This window comes from Cebus imitator, unplaced genomic scaffold, assembly GCF_001604975.1.
Source record: "Cebus imitator isolate Cc_AM_T3 unplaced genomic scaffold, Cebus_imitator-1.0 Scaffold187, whole genome shotgun sequence".
In the NCBI taxonomy this organism is placed as follows: Eukaryota; Metazoa; Chordata; class Mammalia; order Primates; family Cebidae; genus Cebus; species Cebus imitator.
This window is the reverse complement of record NW_016107502.1, coordinates 1,856,649-1,866,900: the sequence shown is the minus strand read 5'-3', so window position 1 is coordinate 1,866,900 and position 10,252 is coordinate 1,856,649.

Below are 10,252 nucleotides of genomic sequence, written 5' to 3'. Positions count from 1 at the left end.
AAATGTGTGAACTCCTAGGCTCAACTCTCAGCTTTGCAAACATAGATCTGTCCCTAAACAGCCCACCTAAGGCTTTGTGAACTGAGTTACAGAATGGATCACTGTCTGGGCCTGACTGGCCACTGGGTGGCACCCGAGCCAGACTGACGCAGATAGCACTGCAAACACTTTTTTTTTTTTTTTTTTTGAGATGGAGTTTCGCTCTTGTTACCCAGGCTGGAGTGCAATGGCGCGATCTCGGCTCACCGCAACCTCCGCCTCCTGGGTTCAGGCAATTCTCCTGCCTCAGCCTCCTGAGTAGCTGGGACTACAGGCACGCGCCACCATGCCCAGCTAATTTTTTGTAGTTTTAGTAGAGACGGGGTTTCACCATGTTGACCAGGATGGTCTTGATCTCTTGACCTTGTGATCCACCCGCCTCGGCCTCCCAAAGTGCTGGGATTACAGGCTTGAGCCACCGCGCCCAGCTGCAAACACTTTTAAAATAAAACACATTGGAACCACAATGCCAAAAAGGCAGGTCAAAACTTGCTGCCTGAACCTGATTACCTGCTAAAACAAAGTTAGCATTCAACATGTTCAACATTCGCCTTAAGATTTTAACAAGACCCAGAGCCTCAAAACATAATGTTCAAAATATCCAGAGTATAAGATGAGTCAGCATACCAAGAACTCTCCAGAGAAAAGACAACCAACCCCAAAGAGACACAGATGTTGGAATTTAAGCAAATGCTGCAAGCAGTCTAACCAGGCAGGAAGAAGAAAGGGAGAATGCTTTTGAAACAAATGTAAAGAAAGTCTCAGCAAAGAAATGGGAGATATAAAAAATCAAATAGGAAATAGCAATAACTATGCCGGACGTGGTGGCTCACGCCTGTAATCCTAGTACTTTTGGAGGCCAAGCTGGGTGGATCACTTGAGGTCAGTAGTTTGAGACCGGCCTGGCCAACATGGCAAAACCCCATCTCTACTAAAAATACAAAAAGAAAGGCCAGGCATGGTGGCTTAAGCCTGTAATCCCAACACTTTGGGAGGCCGAGGCGGGCAGATCACGAGGTCAGGGAATTGAGACCATCCTGGCTGTCACACTGAAACCCCATCTCTACTAAAAAAATACAAAAATAGTAGCCAGGCGTGGTGGCACAAACCTGTAGTCCCAGCTACTTGGGAGGCTGAGGCAAGAGAATCACTTGCACCCGGGAGGCGGAGGTTGCAGTGAGCTGAGATCGAGCCACTGCACTCCAGCCTGGGCGACAGAGCGAGACTCCATCTAAAAAAAAAAAAAAAAAAAGAATTAATTAGCTGGGTGTTGTGGTGCACACTTGTAATCCCAGCTACTCCAGAGGCTGAGGCAGGCGAATCACTTGAACTCAGAAAGCAGAGGTTGCAGTGAGCTGAGATTGTGCCACTACACTCCAGCCTGGGTGACACAGCAAGACTCCCATCTCATTCATTCATTCATTCATTTATCTGATGGAGCTTTGCTTATCACCCAGGCTGGAGTGCAATGGCACGATCTTGGCTCGCTGTTCTGCCTCCCGGGCTCAAACAATTCTCCTGCCTCAGACTCCTGAGTAGCTGGGATTACAGGCACCCGCCATCATGCCTGGCTAATTTTTGTATTTTTAATAGAGATGGGGTTTCATCATGTTGGCCAGGCTGGTTTGGAACTCCTGACCTTAGGTGATCTGCCCGCCTCGGCCTCCCAAAGTGCTGGGATTACAGGCGTGAGCCACTGTGCCCAGCCTGAAAAAATGTTTTTAAAAACTCTCAAGGACCTATGGGACAGTACTAATGACCCTTGTTAACAGAGTCCTAGAAGGAGAGGAGAAAGAGTATAGAGCAGAAAAAATGTTTGAAGAAATCATGGCTAAAACTTCCCAAAACTGGCTGGGTGGAGTGGCTCAGGCCTATAATCCCAGCACTTTGGGAGGCCTAGATGGGCAGATCGCCTAAGTTCAAGACTAGCGTGGCCAACATGGTGAAACCCCGTCTCTACTAAAAATACAAAAATTAGCTGGGTGTGGTGGCAGGTGCCTGTAATCCCAGCTACTCAGGAAGCTGAGGCAGAATTGCTTGAACCTGTGAGGCAGAGGTTGCAATGAGCTGAGATCGTGCCATTGCACTCTAGCTTGTGCAACAAGAGCAAGACTCTGTCTCAAAAAAAAGAAAAGAAAGAGAAGCAAACAAGATTTACTCACATCCATGTCCATAGCCAGTATGGTGGCATGCACCTGTATCCCAGCTACTTGGGAGGCTGAGGCAGGAGAATCACTTGAACCTGGGAGGTGGAGGAGGTTGCAGTGAGCGGAGATCTGGCTAACTGTACTCCAGCCTGGGCGACAGAGCGAGATGCTATCTCAAAAAACAAACAACGCATATTCTCAGGTGAAGGAAAATAAGAATTTGTAACCGACAAATCCACTGTAGAACAAATGCTAAAGTTCTTTGGGCAGAAATGACACCAGAAGAAACAGAACATTAAGGATGAAGAGCAATAGCAATGGGAAATAGATTGTTTTTCTACCCATAAGTTCTTTAAAATGTTTATGACAGTTGAAAGTAAAAATTGTAAATCTGATGTTTGTTTCCTCAAGAGGGAATTCTCTAGATATAATTTTAAAACTTAATTATAAATTCACCTATAGCCGGGCGTGGTGGCTCACGCCTGTAATCCCAGCACTTTAGGAGGCCAAGGCGGATGGAACACCCGAGGTCAGGAGTTTGAGACCAGCCTGCCCAACATGGTGAAACCCCTTTCTACTACTAATTGGTGGGCTCCTATAATCCCAGCTACTCAGGAGGCTGAGGCAGGAGAATCGCTTGAACCCAGAGGGTGGAGGTTGCAGTGAGCAGAGATGATGCCACTTCACTCCAGCTTGGGTGAAAGAACAAAACTGTCAAAAAATAAAAAGGCTGGGAGCAGTGGCTCACACCTGTCATCCCAGCAAGTGGATCACCCAAGGTCGGCAGTTCGAGACTACCCTGACCAACATGGAGAAACCTCATCTCTACTAAAAATACAAAATTAGCCAGGTGAGGCGGCACATTTCCGTAATCCCAGCTACTTGGGAGGCTGAGGCAGGAGAATTGCTTGAACCCGGGAGGCGGAGGTTGCGGTGAGTCAAGATCACGCCATTGCACTCCAGCCTGGGCAACGAGAGTGAAACTTCGTCTCAAAAATAAATAAACAAATTAATTCACCTAGAAGGCTGGGTGTGGTGGCTCACGCCTATAAATAAACTAATTAATTTGAGAGACTGAGGTGGACAGATCACTTCAGTCCAGGAATTCTAGACCAGCCTCGGCAATGTGGTGAAACTACGCCTCTACAAAAGACACACAAAAAATTAATGGGGCACGGTGGTGTGTGCCTGTAGTTCCAGCTACGTGGGAGGCTAAGGCAGGAGAGTTGCTTGAGCCTGGGAGGTGGAGGTTGCAGTGAGCCAAGATTGTGCCATTGCACTCCAGTCTGGGCAACGGGAGTGAAACCCTGTCTCAAAAATTAAAAATAAAAATAAACAGATAAATTCATCTAGAACTAAGCATTTTTAGCATGTACTATGTGGAGTTTCAGTATTTGTAGAATGTGGTATTTGTCATTTGCAGTAATACATATGACAGCTACGAGATAAGGAGACAGTAAAGGGATCTATGTGATGGTAAAATTTCTACATTTAACTTGAAGTGGCAGAAGAAACTCTGATTGTGGAAAGTATGATTTTATAATCCCCAGAGTAAGGGTTAGTAAACCATATTCCACAGGCCAAATCCAGCCCACTGCCGGTTTTTGTAAATACAATTTTGCTGGAATGTAGTTATACCTAATCATTTACATATTAGGTATGGTTGCTTTTTCATTACAGCATCAGATTTGGGTGTTGCAACACACATCGTATGGCTGGAAAAGCTCATCGTATTTATTATATCTGGTCCTTTACAGAAAAAGTTGGCCAGCCGGGCAAGATGGCTCACGCCTGTAATCCCAGCACTTTGAGAGGCTGAGGCAGGTAGATCATGAGGTCAGGAGTTCAAGACCAGCCTGGCCAAGATGGTGAAACCATGTCTCTACTAAAACTACAAAAATTAGCCAGACACGGTGGCAGGCACCTGTAATCTCAGCTACTTGGGAGGCTGAGGCAGGAGAATACCTTGAACGTGGGCGGCAGAGGTTGCAGTGAGCCGAGATTGCGCCACTGCACTCCAGGCTGGGCAACAAAGTGAGACTCTGTCTCAAAAAGGAAAAGAAAAGAAAAGAAAATGTTTTCCAGTGCCTGTGCTAGAGCAACCACTGAAAAAAAAAAAAGATAAAAAGAGATTTAATGGAAGAAAAAAAATCTATACATAAATTAAAATGGAATACTAAGTAACATTTAAATAAACCAAAACAAGGATGGAAAATGGAGACAAAGAAATTGCAAACAGAACAAACAGAAAATAAATAATAAATAATCTGGAGTGCAGTGGTGCAATCTCGGCTCATTGCAACCTCTGCCTTCCAGGTTCAAGGGATTCTCCTGCCTCAGCCTCCTGAGTAGCTGGTATTAGAGGCACATGCACCATGCCTGGCTAATTTTTGTATTTTTAGCAGAGACGTGGTTACCATGCTGGCCTGGATAGTCTTGAACTCCTGACCTCAGGTGATCCTCCTGCCTCAACCTCCCAAAGCGCTGGGATTACAGGCATGAGCCACCACACCCCGCCAATTATATTAAATTTAAATGGCCTAAATACAATTAAAAGACAGATAGGCTGGTGGCATACATCTGAAGTTCCAGCTACTTGGGAGGCTGAGATTGGGAGGATTGCTTGAGTCCGAGAAGTTGAGGCTGCAGCGAGGTGTAATTGTGCCACTGCACTCCAGCCTGGGTTACAGAGTGAGACCATGTCTCCAAACAAAAACTCATTTCTGTAATTCTAGCACTTGGGGAGGCTGAGGCTTGAGGATCACTTGAGCCCATGATTTTGACACCAGCCTGTGCAACACAGTGAATAGATCTCTATTTATTTATTTATTAATTATTATTATTTTTTTAGGTGGAGTCTTGCTCCGCGTCACCAGGCACCAGGCTGGAGTACAGTGGCGTGATCCAACCTGGGCGACAGAGCGAGACGCCATCTCAAAAAACAAACAACACATATTCTCAGATGAAGGAAAATAAGAATTTGTAACCGACAAATACACTGTAAAACACATTAAACGGTCACAAAGGAGGAAAGTATAAGCCCATATGGTGAAAGGAACTGAGAATGTATGATAAAGGAGGACTAAATCACATTACCATGAGGAAGGATTCCTGGATAAAATGTTTTGAGAAAGGTCTTAAAGAGGAAAAAAAGAAAGGACAGAATTCCATGAGAAACACATAACAATGCAGAGGTATAATGAAAAAGGCAGCACAAAAGACTCCTGGAACAGAATCTGAAACTGGTGACTAATGAAAAACAAAGTTGATGATATCAGTTGGAAGCACAGGATTATTAATACAGAACATTAAAAAAAAAAAAGAATGCAGTTCAATAGTTGAGACTTATTATAAAAACCACTGAATAACATCACAAATAATGATAAAAGTGAAGTGCTGACTTTTAGAAAGCTTAATGGCAAGAGTTTTGTCATGTATCCCATTTCTTTTTCATAGACTGAGGTTCTTGGTACTAGAATGGACCCTCAAAGTTCACTCACCAATGCTTATAACTTCTCTATGGCACATGTGCAAAGGAACCATCTGGCTTTTGCCTGAACACCTGCAGAGCTGGAAACTCACTTCTTCCTGTAGCGGTCCATTCTGCTTTGAGCCATAACAGAATGAAAGTTCTACAACAGGGGAATCAGTGACTGCTCCCCAGAAGTTTTTAGCCCTGTGCTCCTCCAGAATGACAAAGAACAAGTCTGATCCCTATTCTACGATAAGTGTAGCAATTATATCCCCATAAATACGTTCTTCTCCAGGTTAAACCTTTCCTGTCCTGTCAAATATTCTTCAAATGGCAGGAATGCGAATCTCTTTTGGATACACTCCAGTTTTCAAGTCGCTTCTAACTTCTTAGAGTAGAATTTTAGAGTTAGCTGCTCGACTTTGATGTAAGTAAAAACAAAAAGGTTTACAGTGCTAACGCACTTCTGCTCCAATCAAGAAACTTTGGAGTTTAGCATTCGTGCTTTGTACACTTGAGGAGGGCTGAAAGAGACAAATAGGACTTCCTTTGGAAAATCTGTGTTTGTTTTCTAGGGATGACTTTCCAGTGGCATTCTGCCCGAAAGCCATTGTTCTTCCCTATCCAAAAGTATGGAATTGGAGAAATAGCCTAGCTCACTCATAGTGACAGAAATTAAAAGTAAATATCATAGAACAAACACATAATAACAACAAAATAATAACATCATATTAACAGCTAACTTTAAATAGCTCTTAGCAGGTGTCCAGCATTATTCTAAACGCTTCATAGGTGTTATCTTTTTTTAATGCTACCTTTATCATCGCCTTATAGATAAGGTTAGTAACTAGCCCAAAAAGCCAGTAAAGGAGATAAAAAAGCAGTCCTGTGAGGTAGGAAAAAAACACAGAAGGAAACAGAATCTAAAAACCAAAAAAGAAAGTGTTTCAAGAAGAGAATAGTCAACTTTATCAAATGCTGAAAGTGAAGTAGAAAGAGAACAGAGGACCACAGAATCTGGAGGATGTGGCTGTAGGTGGCATAAATAAGAGCAACTTTATTGGATTAGTGGGACTGAAAGCCAGACTGGAGTAAACAAAAGAGAGGCTGAGGCAAGGAAGTAAGTAGATGAGGAGTATAGATAATCCTGAGGAACGAGAAATTGGACTAGAGAAACACAAGGACAAGGACAGGTTTGTTTATTTGTTTGAAATATCTGTTAACATTTTTGTGCTGATGGAAATGACAGGATTTCCACGGTGGCGGTGGGGTGGGGATTACTGATTCCAGAAAGGGAATGAATAGTTGAGAGAGGATGAGATCAAATGCAAAGTGAAGGAACTGGCCACAGAACGGAGCAGAAGGAGCTTACCCACTGCAATAAGAGAAAAGGCAAAGAATTATCATGTATCAACTATTAGAGTTTATGGTGGGAAAATGACTGTTCCCATCCGATTTCCTAGAAAAATGTAGCACTGAAAATCTACTTGAGATTTGTATGCATGAATTTAACATGAGGCCAGTTAGTTTGGAGTTTTCCCTAGCCCCGTTCTCCATTGCTTAGTGGCAGGCAGCAAATTATGTGGAAAGTTTTGTTTAATCAGGGTCAGTGTTTTTTATGACAATGGGAGTTGGGCTGGAGAGTTGAGAATGCATAAAAGGGAATGATTAGAATAAGGAAGTGAGGACATAGGATAAGACAGGGAAAAGATGGCAGAGTCAGTGAACTGGGAAGAATTACTAGAGTTAAGGAATTAATATCTCAAAGGACCGTTAAGAAGATTAGATATAAATCTTGGATGTAAGATTAGATTAGACATAAAGCATTTAGGACATTACCCAGATCATATTAAGCATTCCATGAATAATAGTTGCTTTTACTTTTATTACTTTGAAATTTCTCAGAAGGTAACGTCACATTCACCTCACATGGCTATTTGTTTTTTTTTTTTTTAATAATTATGGGCCAAGTATTATTCTAGAAACTGTGACTATCACAGTAAAATACAAAACGCTGACTTCATGAAGCTCACAATTTAAAGGGTTGATGAGAATTAATAATATATGGGAGAGCAGCCGTCACACTGCCTTGCAAATAGTAGGTGCTCAATAAATATAAATTATTATTCTCTTTGGTTTTTAGCATCTCTTTCTTCCGTTTATTATGGGTACTATTAGAAGAACAATATATTCATTATATTTCTCTGCTTAAAAACCTAAGTTGGTTTCCTACTGCAACGTATTTGCTTGCACAGTGCATTAATTTTTTAAAAGTATTTTTAAAATTATATGCATGCTCTACATAGTACCAATATTATATACACATTATAAATCATATAGTACTTAGAATAGTGTCTAGCATACAGTTCAAACTACATAAATGTTAGCTACTGTTACTATAGAAAAGAGTTTTTAGGAGTTCTAATATTATATTTCCATAACTTATTAGGTCCTCTTGCACAACTCCCTTTGGAGACTACTGGTCTAAACTCTGCTTGGCTTTCAAAGTTCTCCACTGTCTGATCCCATCTAACCCATTCAATCTCCTTTTCCACTAACCCAGATATACCAGTAGTCATTACACTGCCTCTTGAATACTTCATGACTCCATTCTCACCCACTTGTCTTTCCCAGAAGACTTTCCAGATCATAACAGCCCTAAAGAGATCAATGGGAGCACTACAATTCTCCACTCGTCTTCCAATCTTCCTTCAGTACCTCAAATGATAATCCTTCCCTTTTATGATTTCCTGTGATATGTAATAGTCTTGCCACGCTTAACTATATATAGTTGTCTTACACAGTTCTGTCCTATAGTGTGTGGATTATTTTACATACTAGACTTGCCTCTCCAGAATTTACTCAAAAACTTACTTTAGCACACAATAACACAGAGTGGTTAAGAACACAAGCTATGGTGTCAGTCAGAGGAAGGTAAGTAAAACCTAAAATGCAATAAAATAAATAAATGGAAAGAAAAAAAAAGAGAGAGAAAATTGATTAAAATACCTAGAACTGGATATGGCAGATAGCAGGTACTCAATAAACAGTGATTACCATTCACAATCTACATTATATCATACAAATGTAATAGTTTAACAAGAACCAGCAAATGCTTTTGCAAAGACATGTGACTACAAAACTATCCACCATAAGTGATGTGCACCACCACCTTCCCAGTGGTATGCAGGAGTTCTAAACATGATGGAAAACAAAAAAAAAAGAGGATCCTCTAAACTCCTAATCTTTACCTTAGACTGAACATCAAACCTATCTGTGGTGCTTTTAAAAATTTAAGGTGCAAGAAGCAATCTCACAAATTCTGATTCAATTGCTCTAAAATCAGTCTTCATTTCTATTTTTTGTAAAGCTCTACGAGTGATTCTGACATGAGCCAATTTTGAAAGCAAATGATATTCTGTAAGATTAAAATACACTAAGAACAAATACAACTTTTGGAGTTTGATTGGAATATATTTGTGGAAGAGTAGACGGTGAAAGAATAATAATGAAGTATAACCGTATTTTTAATTGCCTTGCTTTTTAGTGAGTGGAAGGGCAAATGTATGTTTTCAATTTGAAAACTGGGAGCAGATCCAATCAGATTAGAAAAGAAAACAAATAATGCTAACAAATTTTAAGATAGCCTCCATTCTTTTTCACTTTCTTTTCCACCCAGCTCCTGATTCTTCTCTCCTCAAACATCCTTCTCTCCCCCAGACTCCAAGTCACTCGGCCCAACACATTCTACATCAGTAGAGACGCTTTTGGTTTTTTTGGATGCTTTTATAAACATTAGCTCATTTAATCTTATCAGAACCTCCCAGAAATTGTAATATTATCATTTCCATCGTGCCATGAAGAATCTGAATTGAGACCTATTTTTTTGCACAAGGTCATAAAGTCAATCTAAGAAAACCTCTCGCTACTGGGCTTTTTTTGCTCCCTTACAGATTTCTCTCCCCGCCCCATACAAATATTTCTCATAACCCTAAACCCTTACAACTATATCAGAACTCTGATTCTCTCGATCCCTTACGTACCCCCTGCTTTCTCCTCTTTGCTTCCCGCTGCTCAAGATCTTTTGTCCCCTCCCAAGGTGTACAGTTGAGTATGTAAGCCGGGGAAGTGGAAAGCAAAGGGAGAAACCAGGCAGAGGCAGCTCCAGACCTAGAAAAACCAGAGTGCCTAGGAAGTCGGCGTGACCGCTGCAGCAAGGCGCCACTCCCAAAACCTTAGATCCCCGACTCGGAATCCCGATCAGGGGTCGCCGTTCCCGGTGACACACACGTGACATTAGCAGGGCCCGGACAAGCCGGGATTGCACGGCGGCGGCCATCTTCACCCACAATTCCCCACGACGACACGCCTGGCTGACTACGGCTGCTAAGCTGGGTCAAAATTTGTCTTCCACGCCTGTTTGCGCAGACTCTAACCAGGAGGAAAAGAGTTTTGGTAGCATGGTGGTTAAGAAGATAGCTGGGGCCGGGCGCGGTGGCTCAAGCCTGTAATCCCAGCACTTTGGGAGGCCGAGGCGGGTGGATCACGAGGTCAAGAGATCGAGACCATCCTGGTCAACATGGTGAAACCCCGT